Raw genomic sequence first — 19,929 nt, forward strand, 5'->3', positions numbered from 1 at the left:
GAAGAAAAAAAAAAAAGATAAGAAAACAACTCTGTCTAGAATTTCCTCTGATGGGAAGAAATGCCCCACCCAGGCCCCTTTAACGTGTTTAATTGGAGAACTGCGCTGTGTTGGGCCAATTAAGAAAAGTCAAAAGCCTATTTCTAGCACAAAACTCAGTGCTTTCCAGGGATTTTATTATTAATCAATTGGAGTATAAATTTCACAAGTGCTACTCCATTCTGGCTTTGGATATAAGACTGCTCTTATTCATTTCCTGTTAATTCTAACTGGGGATTCTTTACTCCATCTCTGCAAAAGTGATAGCAGGTTGACTGGTTAATAATTTAGAGCTCAAACAGTGCTCAAGGAAGCACTATAGATATCACCAACAAACATGGGAAGCACGTATTACTTGCATTGCTAAATCACATTACACACATGTATACATACAACCCTAAACTCTTATCAGAGCCACTTTGCATACTCTTTGTAAGCTACAGCATCCCCAGCACTGTTCCCAAGATAACTATTTGCAAAGGGGCTTTGGAAGAAATACATTAAGAGGAATGTGCTGTTGCTATGAAGTCTCCTGAGATGCTTGAACTGCAGTCGGGCAGAATCTCCTGACATTCTCTAAATGTGATTTTGGATTTGTCCCTGCTGCCATCTTTTCCTTGAAGTCGCCTGGGAAACTTCTCACTATATCCTTTTGTCTTTGTTCATGGCTGTTCCTTTAACTGTGCTTTTCACATTAAATTCTGAGTAGGTCCCTTATCTATCTTCCCCGGGAGACTAGAGCTTCTGAGTGTTTCAATCATCACCTTACTAATATTTTATCCTTATTTGCCTGACGACTAACTAGGCTCTCAATAAACATTTGAGGAATGAAATAAAATACATGTGAATTGGGGCTTCCCTGGTGGCGCAGTGGTTGAGAGTCCGCCTGCCGATGCAGGGGACACGGGTTCGTGTCCCGGTCCGGGAAGATCCCACATGCCGCGGAGCGGCTGGGCCCGTGAGCCTGCGCGTCCGGAGCCTGTGCTCCGCAACGGGACAGGCCACAACAGTGAGAGGCCCGCGTACCGCAAAAAAAACAAAAAACAAAAAACATGTGAATTAATTTGGCTTTGCGTAGTATCAGGAGACAGGAATAGCTTTTAATTTCAAACTCCTAGAAAGAACTACTTGAGATGTTGATGTGCACCAATGAGACTTTTCTCTACCTCATGAAGACCACAGAAGGAAAGAATCTAGGAAAGAACTAGAAAGTGACCCTGTGTGGTAGCCACACAGTTCAAGTTTATGAGGATTTCAGAGAACTCACTCCTGAGCTGCATGAATCCCAAAATAGCACTACAAGAGTCCGCAAGGTTATATGCCATGCCTAGGAGACTCTCAGTAAATACTTGTAAAATAACTAAAGAGGACTAGAGTGCACACCCTATGATATTTGCAAGAGCAATACGTAGACTCAAAGGAAAGATGAGCACGGGTTCTAGAGCCACCAATCTGTTTTGTCTGTTTACCTACCACTTATTATTCTGTGTGCCAATCTGTGTTCTATGCATTTCACATGTATTAACCACTTGAAGCCTCACAGTTTGCCTGTGAGATAGTTACTGTAAACCTCATGATTTAAGATGTGATAACTAGGGCTTAGAGAAATGAACTACCTTAGAGAAATGAATAACCATATAGCTAATAAGTGGCACGGTCAAGTTTCAAACCCTGGCCGCCTGGCTCCAGAGCTGAGGTTATTAACCATTGTCATGGCCATGGAGGGCTGCCACTCAGACCTCCTTTAAGAGACCATCAAGCACGTGAGGCGTGACAAGGCCACACTTCCCCCGGGGTGCTCCCAGACAATGGGCAAAGCAGAGGCATTAGAACTGGGCCACCATTGCCCAGCACAGGACCCCTCTGTCAAGCAACCTTTCCTCAGAGAGTCCCTGTTAGCCTAACCCAGACCTTCTCAGGGCTGCACCGTTGTCTGAGCATTTTCCAATGCAATCATTCCTTCCTTCCCTCCTCCCTCTTTTCACAAATGCCAGATCTGCACCACAGTCTGAAGGTTCTCTAACCTGCTTCTGTTCCCTTCCCCTAAATCCTAAACAGGTATTTTCCCCAATAAAATCTCTTGCATGTCTAATCTCATCTGGGTATCTGCTTCTTGGATGACACAGGTGATACCACAAGTGGTCCAAGAAAACAGGTAGTATTATGAGGTTTCAGGACTGGCTCATTCACTACTCAAAAGGCAGGAATGACTCCATCCTGCGCAGGGTATAGATAGTCCCTGGCACAGGTGGCAGCCCAGTTGCTGAAGATTTCACTGGTGCTGACCTGGGAAATGCCCTGTTGGAAGGAAATGCTCTTAACGGTACAATAACTCAGATATTTGAAAGATATTGGGGAAAAATTCCTACAAAGGCAAGAGAGTTAGTCATTATCAAGTTGTTTTAATGCTCCACAAAGGAAAAATGTGAAACAGGTTTGGCAGCTACCGGCTGAGAGAGAAGCAAGAGGGCCTCTTTGGTAGCTTATCTCTTGCAGTGTAGATAGCTAGTGAGAAGCAGCCGCATAGCACAGGGAGATCAGCTCGGTGCTTAGTGACCACCAGGAGGGGTGGGATAGGGAGGGTGGGAGGGAGGGAGACGCAAGAGGGAAGAGATATGGGAACATATGTATATGTATAACTGATTCACTTTGTTATAAAGCAGAAACTAACCATTGTAAAGCAATTATACTCCAATAAAGATGTAAAAAAAAAAAAAGCAAACACAGCTGAGGAGCACGTTCAGAAGTTAATAGAGCTGCAGAATTCCAGAGACATTTCACTCATAAACAAAACAGCATTGGTGGCTCTAGAACCTGTTCTCATCTTTTCTTCACGTCTACATATTACTCTTGCAACTATTGTAGGCTGTTCACTCTGTATCTCTTTATTTCATTAATATTGTGTCTACTATGCACAGTATGGAACTTTGCTGACTCTTGTAGTGCTATCCTTGGATTTATACAGTTACTCACATTTAAATACACAGCCAAAATATGTCAGCTAAGCTAAAGCCTGGGCTCTGGTTGGGAAAACATGGGACCCTAGAATATGGGACGGAGATTTTCGGGTGGATTCCCTCAAGGATTTTACTCTGCAGACCTTCCTTCCCCCAAGACCTTCCAGAGGTTGCCTTCACAATAAGAACTAGCATTTCTCCTGTGTGGGGAGACACTGCAGAAGCTTCTCCTTCATAAGGCAACAGATAACTCCCTAAGGTGATGCTCCCACTTCCTCTCCAGGACGGCCAGGATGATAGGGTTCAATCCAGCATAACTCAGCTTGGACCATGCTGGGTTTGATAAGAGAGAAAAGAAATTATACCTCCAGAAGGAATAGCAAGAATTACCTAGTAGGTACAAGCAGAAGCCAAAGGAGGACCCTGGGGTTGGATCGTGAGTGCGCTTGTCCAAAGGGCCAAAGTGTGAGGCTGGATAAGAAAGAACTGATTTAACACTTTGGAAAAGATCCCTAGAGAAGGGGCAAACTCATACTTATGATAGTAAATTGGTTTCCTAGTGCTGCTGTAACAAATTACCACAAACTTAATGGCTTAAAAGAACTCAAATTTAGTATCTTACCGGTATAATCAGAAGTCCAAGATGGATCTCACCAGCTAAAATCAAGGTATTGGCAAGGCTGCATTCCTTCCGGAGACTAAGGGGAAATCTGTTTCCTTATTTTCTCCAGCTCCCAGACGCTGCCAGCATTCTTTGGCTCATGGCCCCTTTCCTCCATCTTAAAAATCAGCAGTAAAGAATCTTCAGACCTCTCTCTCTGACCATCCTGCCTCCATCTTTCCCTAATAAGAACACATGATTACATTGAGATACACCTGGGTAATCTCCCCATCCTTAATCTTAATTAAATTAAGGCCCCTAATTTAATCACACCTGCAAGGTTTCTTTTGCCAGGTAAGATAACATACTATCAGGTTCCAAAGACTTTGGGGGGCAGTGGTAAATTTTTTGCCTAATACAGATGGATTGGGTTTTTTTTAATATATATAAATTTATTTACTTATTTTTGGCTGTGTTGGATCTTCTTTGCTGTACGCGGGCTTTCTCTAGTGGTGGCGAGCCGGGGCTACTCTTTGTTGCTGTGCGCGGGCTTCTGCGGTGGCTTCTGTTGTTGTGGAGCTTGGGCTCTAGGTGCAGGGGCTTCAGTAGTTGTGGCTCACGAGCTCTAGAGCTCAAGCTCAGGAGTTGTGGCGCACGGGCTTAGTTGCTCTGCGGCATGTAGGATCTTCCCGGACCAGAGCTCGAACCCATGTCCCCTGCATTGGTAGGCGGATTCTTAACCACTGTGCCATCAGGGAAGTCCCTCGAGGTTTTTTTTATTGACTTGACTATGATTCACTTCCCAAATGAGACCTACGGCTGTTTACTCAGGTGACTGTAGACTGGAGAGAGGAGAACCCAGAGACTCTGAAGACTATTGGACACAGAATTTGAGTTGACATTGATACCCAGAGACCCCCAAAGGCATCACTGGCTCCTGTTAAAGTGGGGCCTATCAGGCGTCAGGTAATAAATGGAGACCTACTGAAGTCTGGCTTATAGGGCCTCTACCAGGTCCACAGACCCACCCAATGGTTACTGCTATTCACCTGAGCCAGTGGTGCTGAACAACTGGCTTTCTGGGCAAAGAAAGAAAAAAACATGTAATGTCTGGTAGGCCTCTTTGGGTTCTGGAAACAGGACAACACTCACTTAGAAATACTGCTCTAGTCGACATACAAGGTGTCAGGAGGCTGCCTGCTGGAGTGGGACCTGGAGTAAGAAAGGGCTCTGCAGCAGGTCCAGGCTGAAGAATGAGCAGCCCTGTCCCTTGGGCCAAATGAACCAAAAGACCCTGCAGTGTTGGGGTCGGTGGTGGTAAAAGACGTAGTGTGCAGTGCATGGCAAGCCCTAATGAGGCATCTGCAATGCAGGTCTGCGGGGGTCTGGAGCCAGGCCGTGTCATCTGCAGTGAAGAACCAGCTCTGGGCTTGTTACTGGGTCCTTGTAAAGATGAAATGCCCGGCACCTGCTTCTCATAGGATCCAAACTAACGCAACCACTCTGTTAAATCACGTCATCTGTTACAGCTCTCCTCCTCCACGGACAAAGAGATGGTCTGCAGGAAGCTAGGGTAGAAGCCAAGCTGACGACCCGCACACCCTGAGGCATTCCTTAGTCCTTCCCTTGCAACTGATATTATCTCCCCAGCAAGATGGTGCACGGTAACCCCCATCAGAGTGAGCTCCTTCCCCATCAAGTGCAGGTTTTGGTGTTCCAATGATTCCCCCAGAACCAAGAGGAGTTTTGTAGAGGAGCTAAATGGCACGGGTCAATTTTCCCTCACCCCAAGCACCTGGATTCCTTGGGCAAGTAGACCTCTGGCAGGTTTGACCTTGAATCTCTGGAGTTTTGTACTTATTGCCATTTGGTTGCTTGTTTTCTGGTTCTTTTTATAGTTCTTGTTTCTTTCTTCTTCTTTTGCTCACTTCCCTTATGATTTTTTTGTTGTTGTTGTTGTTTTAGTTTTGAGGTACATGGGCCTCTCACTGTTGTGGCCTCTCCCATTGCGGACCACAGGCTCCGGACGTGCAGGCTCAGTGGCCATGGCTCATGGGCCCAGCCACTCTGCGGCATGTGGGATCTTCCCGGACTGGGGCACGAACCCGTGTCCCCTGTATTGGCAGGCGGACTCTCAACCACTGCGCCACCAGGGAAGCCCTTCCCTTATGATTTGATGACTGTCTTTAGCATTATGCTTGAATTCCTCTCTCTTTTTCATGTGTGTATCTATTATGGGTTTTTGGTTTGTGGTTACCCTGAGGTTCATATATAACAACCTATATATAACTATTTTAAGTTGATAATCTAATTCGTATGCATTCTAACTACCCTGCATTTTTACTTCTCCCTCCACCACATTTACTATTGTCAACATCATATTTTACATATTTTTGTTTTGTGTATCCCTTAACTACTTATTGTGGATATGGATGAATTTGCTACTCTTGTCTTTTAACCCTCCTACTAACTGCATAAGTGGTTGATCTGCCAGCTGAAAAGTCAGCCCATAGTCTTCTGGGAGTTCCCTTGTGCATAACTAGTTGCTTTTCTCGTGCTGCTTTTAAGATTCTCTCTTTCTCTCTAATTTTTGCCATTTTAAATATAACGTGTCTTGGTGTGGACCTCTTTGGCTTCATCTTGTTTTGGACTGTCTGTAGGTCCTGGACTTGGATGTCTGTTTCCTTTCCCGGATTAGGGAAGTTTTCTGCTATTATTTCTTCGAATAAGAGGAAATACCACTTTCTCTGTCTCTTCTCTTTCTGGGACCCCTAAAATGCCAATGTTAGTACACTTGATGTTGTTCTAGAGGTCTCAAACTATACTAATTTTTTAAAATACTTTTTTCTTTTTTCTGTTTTTCTTGGATGATTTCCCCTACTCTGTCTTCCAGTTCACTGATCCATGCCTCTTTATCATCTAATCTACTGTTGATTCCTTCCAGTGTATTTTTTATTTCAGTCACATTTTTCTGCTCTGTTTGCTTCTTCTTTATATTTTCTCCTTGTTGACATTCTCAATGTTCATCCATTTTTCTCCTGAGTTCAGTAAGCATCTTTATGATCATAACCTTCAACTCTTTATCGGATAGATTGCTTATCTCCACTTTTTTTTAGTTCTTTTTCTAAGGTTATGTCTTGTTCCTTTATTAGGAATATATTTTTCTGTGTCCTCATTTTGCCCAATTCTCTGTGTCTATTTCTATGCATTAGGTAGGTTGGTTATATTTCCCAGTCTTGGAGAAGTGGCCTTATGTAGAAGACATCCTATGTGGCCTAATAGCATACTCCCCTCTGGTCACCAGAGCTATGTGCTCTAGGGGTATCCTCTATGTGGGCTGCATGTGCCTTTCTGTTGTGGTGGGCTGACTACTCTGGTTGTGCTCGTAGGCAGGGCTGGCCTCGGGTCTGGTTGGTTGTGAGGCTGTGCCCTGTGCAGTGGCTGCTGGAGATAAGGGTAGGCTTCCTGCATGGTTGGCTGTGTGGCCTGGGCATGGGGGGTGGGGGTGGGGAATGGAGCTGGTGCCAGCCTTCTGGAAGGTGGGACTGGGTCCCCAGGGACAATAGTCTAGAGAGAGAATTCTAATATGGTGCTTGCCAGAATGAGTGTTATTATGGTAGAATGAGCTCTCAAACATGGCTGCCACTAGCATCTCCATCCCCAGGGGCAGTCCCTCTTGCCTCCTGGATCAGCAAGTGGGTCTGACACAGGCTCCTTTCAAGCTACTGCCTCCGTGCTGGGACTTTGAGAGCACAAGATTTTGCATGTGCCCTTTAAGAGCAGAGTCTCTATTTCCTATAACCCTCTGGCTCTCCCAAACATAGGCCCTGCTGGTTTTCAAATCCAGACATTCTGAGAGCTTGTCTTCCCAGTGCAGGACTCCCAGGATAGGGAATCTGATGGGGACTTGTACCCCTCATTCCTTGGGGAGGACTTCTACAATTGTCATGCTCCTCCTGTTTGTGGGTCACCAACTCAGGGAGTAGGTCTTGATTACACCGTGTCTCTAACCCCTCCTACCTGTCTCATGATTCCTTTCTATGTGTTTAGTTGTTGAAAATCTTTTCTGCTAGTCTTCAGGTCATTCTCATAGATGGTTGCTCTGTAAGTAGCTGTAATTTCGGTGCGTCCATGGGAGGAGGGGAGCTCAGGGTCTGCCTACTTCACCATCTTGGCCACCTCTCTCCTGATCAAACTGTTAAAATTCACTTTCTTTTTAATCTACCACTTGAAGATGGCGGGACATCCAAAACACCTTCTACAACATGGGTCAGACATACAAGTTTCCTCCACCATGTTAATAAATCTTGTCAATTGTATTCCTATGTCATTGTCTTTGTTGGGTTTTATAGACTCATAAGAATTTGGAGTGGGAGAATATAGATATTCAGGATCTCATTTGGTACTCAATTAAGCCTCCAGAACTAGGTACATTCACTTCCTTTTAACACCTGAGGAAACTGAGACTTTGAGAATCTCACAGAAAGCGAGAGACAGAGCCAGGAGTCAAAGGGCCCATCTTTTCCTGCCCTCTGTTCTAAAAGCTTGCTCTCATCCAGCTTTTCTATATAAAGTACCCAATATAGTCTGCCTAAAAATAGCTTCTGGATGAGTGACCTTCTGGAGTTATCTGTTCTTTAATAGCTGTTCTTCACTGGTAAGGTACAAAATCTATGATCCCTTCAGGAAAGTGACTTTGAAAGTTGAATCTCAGAGAATTAGACTATAAATTCTGCTTTCATGGCTAAGAAACCCAGTGCCTAGTACAGACCTGGGAAGAGACTAGGGGTGAAGCATCTTATGCAAATTAAGAATTCCCTAGAGACATCCATTCTCTCAAGTTATTCTCCAAAACAACAACAGCTTTGGAAGTAGATGGTTAAGTTTTTGAGGAGCAGCACGAAAAGACCATCTAGCACAGCAGGCCACAATTTCTTACCTCCAGGAGAAGAGAATCACTTGCTTCTACACGAGTGTACTTTAAAAGTGTCTCTACCCAAGGGAAGAGCCAACTGAAAGCAGCACTCTTGTGACTCTCACCCCCTTGCCAAGCAGAAGATTCTGTCCTCAGCCATTAGATACCTGAAAGGTCCTGTTGAGAGGCCATGTGATACAATTGGAAACAGCATGTTCTTAGGAACCAGGCAGGCCTGGGTTTTAAGTCTAACACTGTCACTTTCTAACTATATGCTCTTTAAAAGTTGCTTCTAACATTTCAACAATTTCCTCTGTAAAACAGAGGTAAAATCAGATGCCTGTAATGAAGCATAAATCAGTTAACACATATGAAGCACCTAGAACTGTGTCTGCCATATGAAAGACCAATATTTGAAATGCTTTAAAATAAATAAGCTATGTTCAACTAAATTTAGGAAACATTGAATTAGACAAACTTAAATAGATTTCTTACCTTCAGAGTGTCTAAAAACTTCTATTATCCTAATGTACATCGTGAATCTGTGAAAGAGGGGTTGAGCATATAGTAGTTCCCAAATTTATTGGATCATGAAACTTTTTTCATGACACTAGTATAAACACTACTGGGAATACTAATTTGGAGCAAAATCTAATAGACCCTGAACAAAATTTACTGTGGCTACAAGGACATCAGAAATGTACTTTGGGGCTTTGAGTTTTTAATCTTCAACTCTATCACTTAAAATACTCATTTCATAAAAGGGAAACAAGTGATTCAACATGTATTGACAACCTACTCATGACTGTTGTTTACATGCAATTAAAACTGGTGTGAGAGTTTCTCAAAAGGGTTCACCTATCAAACTATTATAATGAAAGTGCAGCTAAATTATGAGATTAAAATATGTGCTCTTAAAAGAAAAGCAGATTTCCTTTCATTGTCATCTGTAATGCTTTTACAGTCTTTGTACTATTTCCTACCTGATTCAGTAGATGGCACTGCAGATTTAACACAGAGAAAACCCCAAAGAGTATATGTAGATTCATCCTGGGATAAATATCCTGCCTTCTCCCCCCCCCCCCCCCAGTGTCCAATGTTATCTATCAGCCCAGAGGGGAATTTGTGTATTTTGTTGGAGGGGAAGAGGGTTGAAGTTGGGTAAGAAATGGTTTTCTTCACCTTCTGGAGACTCTACCTATATATATCTTATCCCTGAAAAGGCACATTTATAGAATTCTGTAGATCAGGAAGGGCAAAGACCATTATTTGGCTGCTAATCTGGACCCAACACATGTCAGACAATGCAAATCAATGAGATCACACTTTCCCACTGGACCCAAACACCATCTCCCAATTCTTTTCCATACACTTCTCCAAGTAGCTACTATGAATCGGTCTATAAAGGCAATAAAGATGAAATCTATTTATAATAGCAGCTGTAGAGTTCAGAGACTTTCAAGGTCAAATCCTTGATAAGACTCAGAAATACTAAGGAACTTATCCAAAACTTACCAGATGGTTTATGACAGAACCAGGACAGGGATCCAGGCCTTTTGACTTTCACTGAAGAGTTTTTTTTCCACCGAGTCTTCATCTCCTCCTGCTAAGAGCCAGGCTATTTAAGTACAAGCCCTGAGGACCAAATCCAGATAATTAAGTGCTAGGGGTCTGTCTGGTCTCATGTGGACCAATTACCCACTTGGAGAGAGAGAGGAGGGAAAGGAGTCAGAAGTTAAACCCACAAGCTGTCTGTGGGGACCTAGTATTATTTGTGCCACCAACCTCACAGGCCAATTTTATCTTGGTACAAGAAAGGCCTGCTCTGTTGGCCCAGAATGTCACTGCCCTCCATCTACTCCTACCCCAGAGCTCACCACCTCCATATGCCAAGGCTTTTAATCCCTTAGCATTTAAGGCAATCAGGTATTAATTTTGAGTCAAATGGCAGGTCCCTTCATTAATATTGCTTTTTCAGGAACTTTCCATGATTTTTCAGCTTCTAACTGTGTTGCTCTAAAAGTACATCAGGAAAAACTGAATGTGAAGCCCTTAAACTATATCCTGATTCTTTTTTCTCAAAACTGATGACATCAGAATGAACATTTCCAGTAGGTTTGGGGGCATTTCTAGATGAAATCCAGCCAGAATTTTAAATATCATGCATCCAAAAGTGGTGCTGTCACCCTCTGTTTCATTCCTGATTTCCATTTAGTAATTGCAACTCTCAGAGGCATTGCTATTCTCCAGTCACCCAGATTTGAAATCTCAGTCATTCTCATCAGTCACGTTAATTTCTGTCTGTTCTGCATCTACTCTTTTTAAAACTCTCAATGCAATATTTCAAGCATATAGAAAAGGTCAAAAGAATAACATAATGGACACCCATGTATCCACCATTAAGCTCTATCAAATGTTTGTGTTTTGCCATTATTACCTAATGTTTTTTAAGAAATAAAAGTACCATTTATATTTGAAGACCTTGCAGATCCATTCCTGATTCCATTTCTTTCCCACTTACCAGTTGTTTCAGTCAATAAATATTTCTCAGGCATTACTAAGTGCCAGGAACTGGTCTAGGAATGGAAGTACATCAGTAAATGAAACAAAACCCCCTGCTTTCATGGAGCTTACACACACAGAAGTATCACCATTCCAATTTTTTTCTCACATCTTTTCTCATTTATCCCATTGTGTATATCCAAAAATAGTATACATTGTTGTTTTGCACATTTTCAAACTTTTTTCTAAATGGTACTTGCTAACATGCAGTACCTATGATCTTCAACTTACCGTATTTGCCACATATTTTGATAATTACCTTGAGACAGGCCACTCTAGTTCACTCATGTTAACTTTTCTACAGCATTCCCTTGTATGGAACACCATAGCTTATTGATCCATTTTCCCTCTTGAAGGACAGTCAGGTTATTTTGCAAGTTTTCACAATTTAAAACAACACTGTAATGAATAGCCCTTCTCGCCAGTATCATATTCATATGGCTTCTTTCCTACTTCCCATACTTGGTACAGTGCCTTGTTCCTAGGAGCTCAGCCAACATGTGCTCTCTTGAATTTTCTAGCGTTTTCTAGGGTTGACCAGAAATTTATTAGTGGACTACTTTAGCTTGTAGGGAGAGCTCCAGACCCCCTAGATATCTTCAGAAGAGAATTTACATATTACAAAGATAAAATTAAAATTGTGCCCATTACTAAAAGATGGGATTGTATTGGAAGAAGTGTAAACAAGGTGAATTGGTGCAAGATATCGCTTGTTACCTTTAGCACAAACTTCCCTGAGTCCATCACTCCCTTATTCTTCTAACCAATATAGTAATAATATCTAGAACAGTGCTTCTCAACCCTGGCTGACCATTAAAAGTACCTGGGAGATTTTAAATCCCAACTGACTCTGGGCCTCTTATCACAGCAATAAAATGAAAATGTCGGGGTGGGTCCAAGGTGTCAGTGCATTTATATATATATATATATATATATATATATATATATATATATATAAAATGTTCCTATTCCAGGACTTATACTGCTCCCCCATTCTTTTTCTTTTTTTAATTTTATTATTTATTTATTTATTTATTTTTGGCTGTGTTTGGGTGTTCGTTTCTGTGCGAGGGCTTTCTCTAGTTGCGGTGAGCAGGGGCTACTCTTCATCGCGGTGCACGGGCCTCTCACCGTCAGTGCATTTTTAAAGTGTTATTGGGTACAGACAGTGTTGAGAACCTCTTAGCTAGGGCAGTGGTGAGCCTCACATTGTTGGCCACTGCACACTGCTGTGCTGAACTCTCTGCTAAATGTTGGTCAGTCAATGTGCACAGTTATTCGGGCTCCAGGTAAAGATACATATTATTCTTACTCTAATTGATCACCTTTAGCAGTCTATCATTATCTGTATAGAACTGTTTACTGCCCTGTGTACTTATATACTCCCAAAGCTAAGTCCTTCCGGGTTCCACTGATCATGTGGTATTTCTTTGGAGTTAGCTGAATTTTGTCGATACCTCATACCTGCAGAAGGTTAAAAGCCCTTTACCGCTCTACAACATGTCACACAAATCCTCGCTCAACTCAATGTTCTACCTGACAGGTGTTATCATTATGGCTGTTTTCTCGTCAGTAGTAAAAATAAATTGTACACTTTTATCCAAGTATACAGTGTTGTCTAATCTCAGGTTCCGGAATGAATACAAGTGTTTTTTTTTTTTATCCTGAAATTTGTTCTTTCTCTATACCAGTGATTACTTTTTAATCTCTTCAAATGTATTCCCAAAACTTTTAGTATTCTAAATATACTGTGAATCTTGAAAGGTTCGAAGCCACAATCCAAACGGCTCATATTAGGTTGTAGGAAGAAAAATGAGTCAAAATGTCTACTTTGTCTGCTTTTAGTGTAGGTCAGTGTTTTTCAAACTGAGGTCTTTCCAGGAGTTCGATAATTACCTTTAAGAATTTTACATTTTGTATTTTGATGCCAAGCAAAGTCTTACAATATTTACATAAACAGCGATGGACTATATTGAGTGCTTGCTATATGACAGGCCCTCTGGTAAGTGTCCCACATACATACCTTATTCATCCCCACAACAGCCATGAGATAAAGTATTCTATCCTATTAGAGATGAAGGAAAAGAATAGAACACTTATTAACTCGCCCCAAAATGCACAGCTGACACCTGATGAGGTTGCGATTCAAACCCAAGCCATGTAGTTCCCAGCTTCACCTTGTAATCAATAGTTTATGCTGCTACTTGAAGTATTAATAGAATGGTATTACTTTGGCACCAATTATTAAGAAAAGATGGGCTTAAATGTAATTGGTTCTTTGTGCCATATGAAGACCGACTGATGCCACAGCATTTGCTCAAATACGAACTTTGCAGTAGAACAGAGAAGAGTGATGATTAGAAGGGAGTCATCACAGTTCACCATAGCAAAGATAGGCAGACTCAAAAGAGCCCATACAAAAGTAGTGAGAACCATAATCACATTACAAGTGGTAATTTAACTTCAGCAAAACAGCATCAGGCATCACGTTTAATAATTGCTGTTATTTGATTCTTACTGGTTTGTGGCTTTTCATTATATTTGAAATTTTAAAATTTATTTAGTTTTTAGAGGTGTGTAAGATTGATAAGTAAAACAAATTTATGCCTAATTTTGTCTCTGCATACTTAGCTAATATTTTATTAATAGGCTTTAAGTAAAATTATGGTATACATAATAAATTTGTTTTTCCTTTTAACTGCAGTTAATTTATTACTCAAGTTTGATAAACACTGATGTAGACTTAAAAACAAAAATGCACTAGAGCTCCCACACTTCACGCAAGGTCCAGTCCTGGTCATTAGGGTTTAGGGCCCAAAGCCCCAGTGTTGCCTTGACCAGCCTTATTCTCTCTGCCTAGATGTGCCTAAACAAATTATCGGGGGCCGCTGACAGAGCATCCAAATTTGCCAGGATCTTGACCATTCTTCCATTTTCTTTCCTACCTAGCTGTCCACAGAGCTAGCCCACAATCTCAGGTGACTACACTTTGAAATGAACACCCTTGTATTTGGAAAGAACTTCAACTTCAAAGATATACCAAGGCCTGTACAAAAGACTGACCTTTCTCTTCTACAGAAGACTAAGGAATTATATAATTTCTGTCTGGAGAAAGGCACCAAAAAATGCAACAGAAATTGTAGTAATCTTCTCTTCTCCTAAAGCTTGCATCTGTCTCTGGGCACATAAAAGATGCATTCACTCATTCATTTACTCATTCATTTCAGAAAAGTTATTAATCAGGCCATGTTCTAGGTACCAAGACCACAAGAATAAACAAGACAATTTCATAGGTCAATTTCATAAGGTGATAATTGCTGAGAAGGAAATAATACAGACTAGAGAAAAAAGGAGAGGGAGCTACTTTAGATTGGGTGCTCAAGGAAGGTGCCTCTGATAAGGTGAAATTCAATTACAAGACAAGAAAGAAATATTAGAGTACAAATATTAAAAAGAGCAAATGCAAAAATAAATTACTGAAAAACCAAAGGAAAATTTTCAAATAACATGAGACAATGCATTGTACAATGCTATCAAGTAAATATAACCTAGATAAAATTGATAATTTCCTAGGAAATCAGTAGAGATAGACCAATCTCCATAGAAGAAATAATGTCATCAAAAAGCTTCCCACAAATTTAAAAAAAATAAAATAAAAATAAAGCCACCAACCCCAGATGTTTCCACAAGAGAATTATATAAAACATTTAAATATCATATAATCCCTGAAATACTTTAAATGGCCCAAAGTACAAAAAGAAAAACAGCTTCAAATTTTCAAAATTCTTCCTATAAAGTTAGTATAACATTGATACTAAAACCAGACAAATACTGAAAACATACACACAATACAGACCAATTTCATTTATAAACATTGTTGCAGAAATATTAAATATTTTGAGGACAAAATTTTACAGTATATTAAAAAGTACATCATTACAAAATTATTTTTATTTCAGGAATACAAAGGTGCTCAATATTATTTAAGCAGGAAAATTATACAATCACTCCATAGAGGTCAGGAAGACACTTGAAAAAAAAAAAAATCATGTAAAGAATACTCAATAAAATAAGAATTGCTGTATATTCTTTAACCTGATAAATACATATGCCTCAGCAAAAAAACCAACATAAGGCAACAGTAGAACAAGACCAGAATGCTTTCTTTTTCCTTGTTCTTTAATACTGTATCGGAGAGCTTAGCCAATGCAATTAGACAAGATAAAGCAATCGGAAACATTAAGAATGAGAAAGGGATAGACAGAACTATATATGCAGAGGATATTTTTATATTTAGAAAAGTCAAAGTAATTAATGGATCACTACTACTAATGATAAGAAAATTTAGTAAAGTAGTAGGATGTAAAATCAGCATACAGAAATCCATAGCTTTCACATATAAGAACAATAACCAGTTGGAAAACATAATGAAAGAGAAAAACAAAAACAACAAAAAGAAATGTGTAAAATTCTTGAGGAAAACTAGAAAGCTCTACTTGAAAGACACAAAAAGAGACTTGAAAAATAGAAATTCCTACCACATTCCTGGATAGAAGGACTCAAAATAATAAAAATGTTGATTCTCCCTGAGCTTCCTTATAAAATTAATGAATACCAATAAAATACCTTCAACTTTCTTCAGGAGCCTAAACAAGTTGACTACAGAGCTCATATAGAAGAAACAAACAAGCTTGAATCTCCAGGAGTATATTGAAAAAGAAAAACAATGAAATGGAGAGCTAACTCTGCCAGCCAGTAAAATGTATTATAAAAATCTCTATATTTAAAATTGTGGTATTGTAGCATAAAAAAAGGATGAGTGGAATAGAATATTGTTGTGACTTTGTTAAATTAACACTTAAGTAGACCCTGGGGTGTGGAATGGTGAGCCATCAACTTTCAACAAAAGATCACAAGGGGGCTTCCCTGGTGGCACAGTGGTTGAGAGTCCACCTGCTGATGCAGGGGACACAGGTTCATGCCCTGGTCCGGGAAGATCCCACATGATGCAGAGCAGCTAGGCCCGTAAGCCATGGCTGCTGAGCCTGTGCATCCGGAGCCTGTGCTCTGCAACGGGAGAGGCCACAACAGTGAGAGGTCAGCATACCGCAAAAAAAAAAAAGATCACAAGGGAAATTAAAATAGGATGTTTAGGGCGTCCCTGGTGGCACAGTGGTTGAGAGTCCACCTGCCGATGCAGGGGACGTGGGTTCGTGCCCCAGTCTGGGAAGATCCCACGTGCCGTGGAGCAGCTGGGCCCGTGAGCCATGGCCGCTGAGCCTGCGCATCCAGAGCCTGTGCTCCGCAACGGGAGAGGCCACAACAGTGAGAGGCCCGCGTACCGCAAAATAAATAAATAAATAAATAAAAATAAAATAAAATAGGATGTTTATTACTTCTGGACATCCTGGGAAAAGTTCATGGCATGCCTCAAGGGGCCATGCAAGGAAGTCAGGGCTGGGTGCAGGAGAAAGAGTGGTAGGACCTGAAGCACATGCTTTTTTTAGGGTCCTTTGGTGGAGTGCTTTGTAGTGCCTAGGCTAAAGCCAGATTAGTTAATTAAAACCAGAAAGACTGGGGTTTTGGTGAACTCTGCAGGGTTTTACCTAAGGAGCACAAAATGTAAGTGCCCTGGGAGGTGAGGGACATCAGTGTCTATCAAAAGGGCCATTGGGGGAGTCATATCAGGAATTTACATTTACTTGTAAATTATCTAGAGCATGCGCTGAAGGGTCTAGTGTCAGTTGATGGCCCCTGCAGGCCACATGGCCACACAAAATGGATGTCAAGGCAGCAATATAATGGAGAAGTTTAAACTCTCAACAAATATCTACAAGTCCTAGTGCATCAGACCCAAGGGTGTTAAAGATTTAGTAGTTAATAAACACAGAATCTCAAAACAGTGAAGAAAAGACAGACTTCTTAAGTGAGTATTAGGACAACTGGACAGTCATTTGAAAAGACAGAATTGTGTATGATCCCATACACCAAGGGAAATTCCAAATGGATTAGATTTCTAAATGTAAATAATGAAGCCAGGTAAGCACTAGAAGAAAATTTTTTTAAAATTCCTTTAAAGCTTAGAAGCAGAGAAAATTTTCTTTACTTTCACTCAAAATCCAGGCACAATAAAATAAAAAGTAATATATGGCTAATAAAAATTTTAAATAGCATGGACAAAACTACTACAAGTCAAAAGACAAGTGACAAACTGGGAAAAATCTAACTAATTAAATTCCTGATGAAGGGCCAGTATACCAAATATATAAACATTGTCTAAAAATTAGGAAAGTATCCCTGATTTCAAACTATACGAAGTTATAGTAATCAAACAATATGGTATTGGCATAAAAACAGACACATAGATCAATGGAACAGAACACAGAGCCCAGACATAAAACAATGCATATATGTTCAATTAATTTACAACAAGGAGCCAATATATAAGGGGGGAAGGACAGTCTCTTCAGTAAATGGTGTTGGGAAAACTGGACATGCAAAAGAATGAAACTGGACCACTATTTTACACCATACACAAAAATAGATTTAAAATGGATTAAATACTTGAACGTAAGACCTGAAACTTCAAAACTCCTAGATGAAAACATATGCGGTAAGCTCCACAAGTGTGGCGAGGATGTGGAGTAAAGGGAACCCTTGTGTACTATTGGTGGGAAGGTAAATTGGTGTGGTCCCTATGGAAAACAGTATGGATTTTCCTCAAAAAATTAAAAATAGAACTACCCTATGATCTAGCAAAATCCACTTCTGGGTATTTATCCAAAAAAAATGAAAACATTAACTTGGAAAGATATATGCATGGCCATGTTTATTGCAGCATTATTGACAATAGCCAAGATATGGAAACAACCTATGTGCCCATCAATGGATGAATGGATCAATAAAATGTGGTATACATTTTATATATATATACACGTATACCACATTTTATTAATCAATAATATTGTATTGCATATTTGAGACTTGCTAGGAGAATAGTTCTTAAAAGTTCTAATTATAAGAAAAATAGTTTTATAACTACATATGGTGACAGATGTTAACTAGACTTGTGGTGATCATTTCACAATACACACAAATACCAAAACAATACACTGTATACCTAAAACTAACATGATTTTTACATATTTATATATTAATATAATTTATACTTCAATAAAATAATTAAATTTTTAATTTAAAAATTTTAATTAAATAAAATAAAACTAAGAAAAATAAAGACATATAACCAGTTAAAAAAATGGAAAAAATATATGAACAGTGAATAGGGGGAAAATGTAAAGGAAATGTGATCTCAGTCTTAATAAGAGAAATCCAAAATAATAACATTGAAATACCACCATTTACCTATTTGATTAGCAAGAATTTAAAAACCTGACAGTATATACTGTTAGCATGGCTCTAGGAAGACAGACATTCTCATTGAATATTGAAGAAAATGTGAAATGATACCAACCCTGTGGAGAGAAATTTGGCAATTTACAATTGCATATGCATTTATCTTTATCTACCAATCTCATAGCTAGGAATCTATATACTGGCAAAAATATACTTAATTTGTAATAACATAAGCCTGGAAACAATCCAAATGTTTAACAACAGGGAACTGATTAATACATTACTGCATATGCATAAACTATGGTACGTTTGGGAAACTATAAAACATAAGGAAAATATCGGGACTCCCCTGGTGGCGCAGTGGTTAAGAGTCCGCCTGCCAGTGCAGGGGACACCGGTTCGAGCCCTGATCCGCGGAAGATCCCACATGCCGCGGAGCAACTAAGCCCCTGCACCACAACTATTGAGCCTGCGCTCTAGAGCCCGCGAGCCACAACTACCGAAGCCCACATGCCTAGAACCCATGCTCCACGACAAGAGAAGCCACCACAGTGAGAAGCCTGCTCACCGCAACAAAGAGTAGCCCCTGCTCGCTGCAACAAGAGAAAGCTGGCACGCAGCAACAAAGACCCAACCCAGCCAAAAATAAATAAATAAAATTTAAAAATAAATAAATAAAAGTTTACAAAATTAAAAAAAGAGAAAAATATCAATATACTGAAATAGAATTATCTCTTGGTGTATTTTAAGTGAAATAAGGAAGATGCAAAGGAGAATGTATAACATGCTACCTCATGAATAAGAAGGGAACACTCCCGAACTCATATTACAAGGCTAGCATTACTCTGATACCATCACAAAAAGGACACTGCAAGAAAAGAAAACTATAGGCCAATAACCATGATGAACATAGATGCAGTAATTCTCAACAAAATATTAGCTAACTGAATTCAAAAGCACATTAAAAGGATCAAATCCCATGATCAAGTGAGATTAATCCCTGGGATGCAAGGATGCTTTAACATCTGCAAATGACAGGATGGACCTGGAGGGCATTTTTCTAAGTGAAATAAACCAGACTGAGAACAAAAAAATACTGAAAAGTATCACTTATATGTGGAATCTGAAAAAAAAATTGAACATATAGAAACAGAGTAAAATGGTGAATTCTGGTAAGATGAATAAAGTCTGAGGATCTAATGTATAACATGGTAACTATAGTTGATAGCACTGTGTTGCATAGTTGAAATTTGCTGAGAGAGTAGAATTTTTTTTTTTTTGCAGTATGCGGGCCTCTCACTGTTGTGGCCTCTCCCGTTGGGGAGCACAGGCTCCGGATGTGCAGGCTCAGCGGCCATGGCTCACGGGCCCAGCCGCTCCGCGGCATGTAGGATCTTCCCGGACCGGGGCATGAACCCGTGTCCCCTGCATCGGCAGGCGGACTCTCAACCACTATGCCACCAGGGAAGCCCAAGAGAGTAGAATTTAAGTGTTCTCAC

General features: G+C 40.3%; 1 protein-coding gene across 2 annotated transcripts in view; it reads right to left on the reverse strand.

Moving 5' to 3' along the window:
* Positions 1-19,929, reverse strand: part of ASAH2 (N-acylsphingosine amidohydrolase 2) — a 170,179-nt gene that overhangs the window by 58,961 nt on the left and 91,289 nt on the right. For both annotated transcript variants that reach the window (XR_016387985.1, XR_016387984.1), the window contains exon 20: positions 3,619-19,928. The gene's annotated coding sequence lies outside the window, so the exon portion shown is untranslated. The remainder of the gene's footprint in view (positions 1-3,618; position 19,929) is intronic.

The sequence above is a fragment of the Delphinapterus leucas genome, chromosome 16, assembly GCF_059928025.1.
Source record: "Delphinapterus leucas isolate spDelLeu-1000000601 "Yukka" chromosome 16, BTC_Dleu_Yukka2, whole genome shotgun sequence".
Classification (NCBI taxonomy): Eukaryota; Metazoa; Chordata; class Mammalia; order Artiodactyla; family Monodontidae; genus Delphinapterus; species Delphinapterus leucas.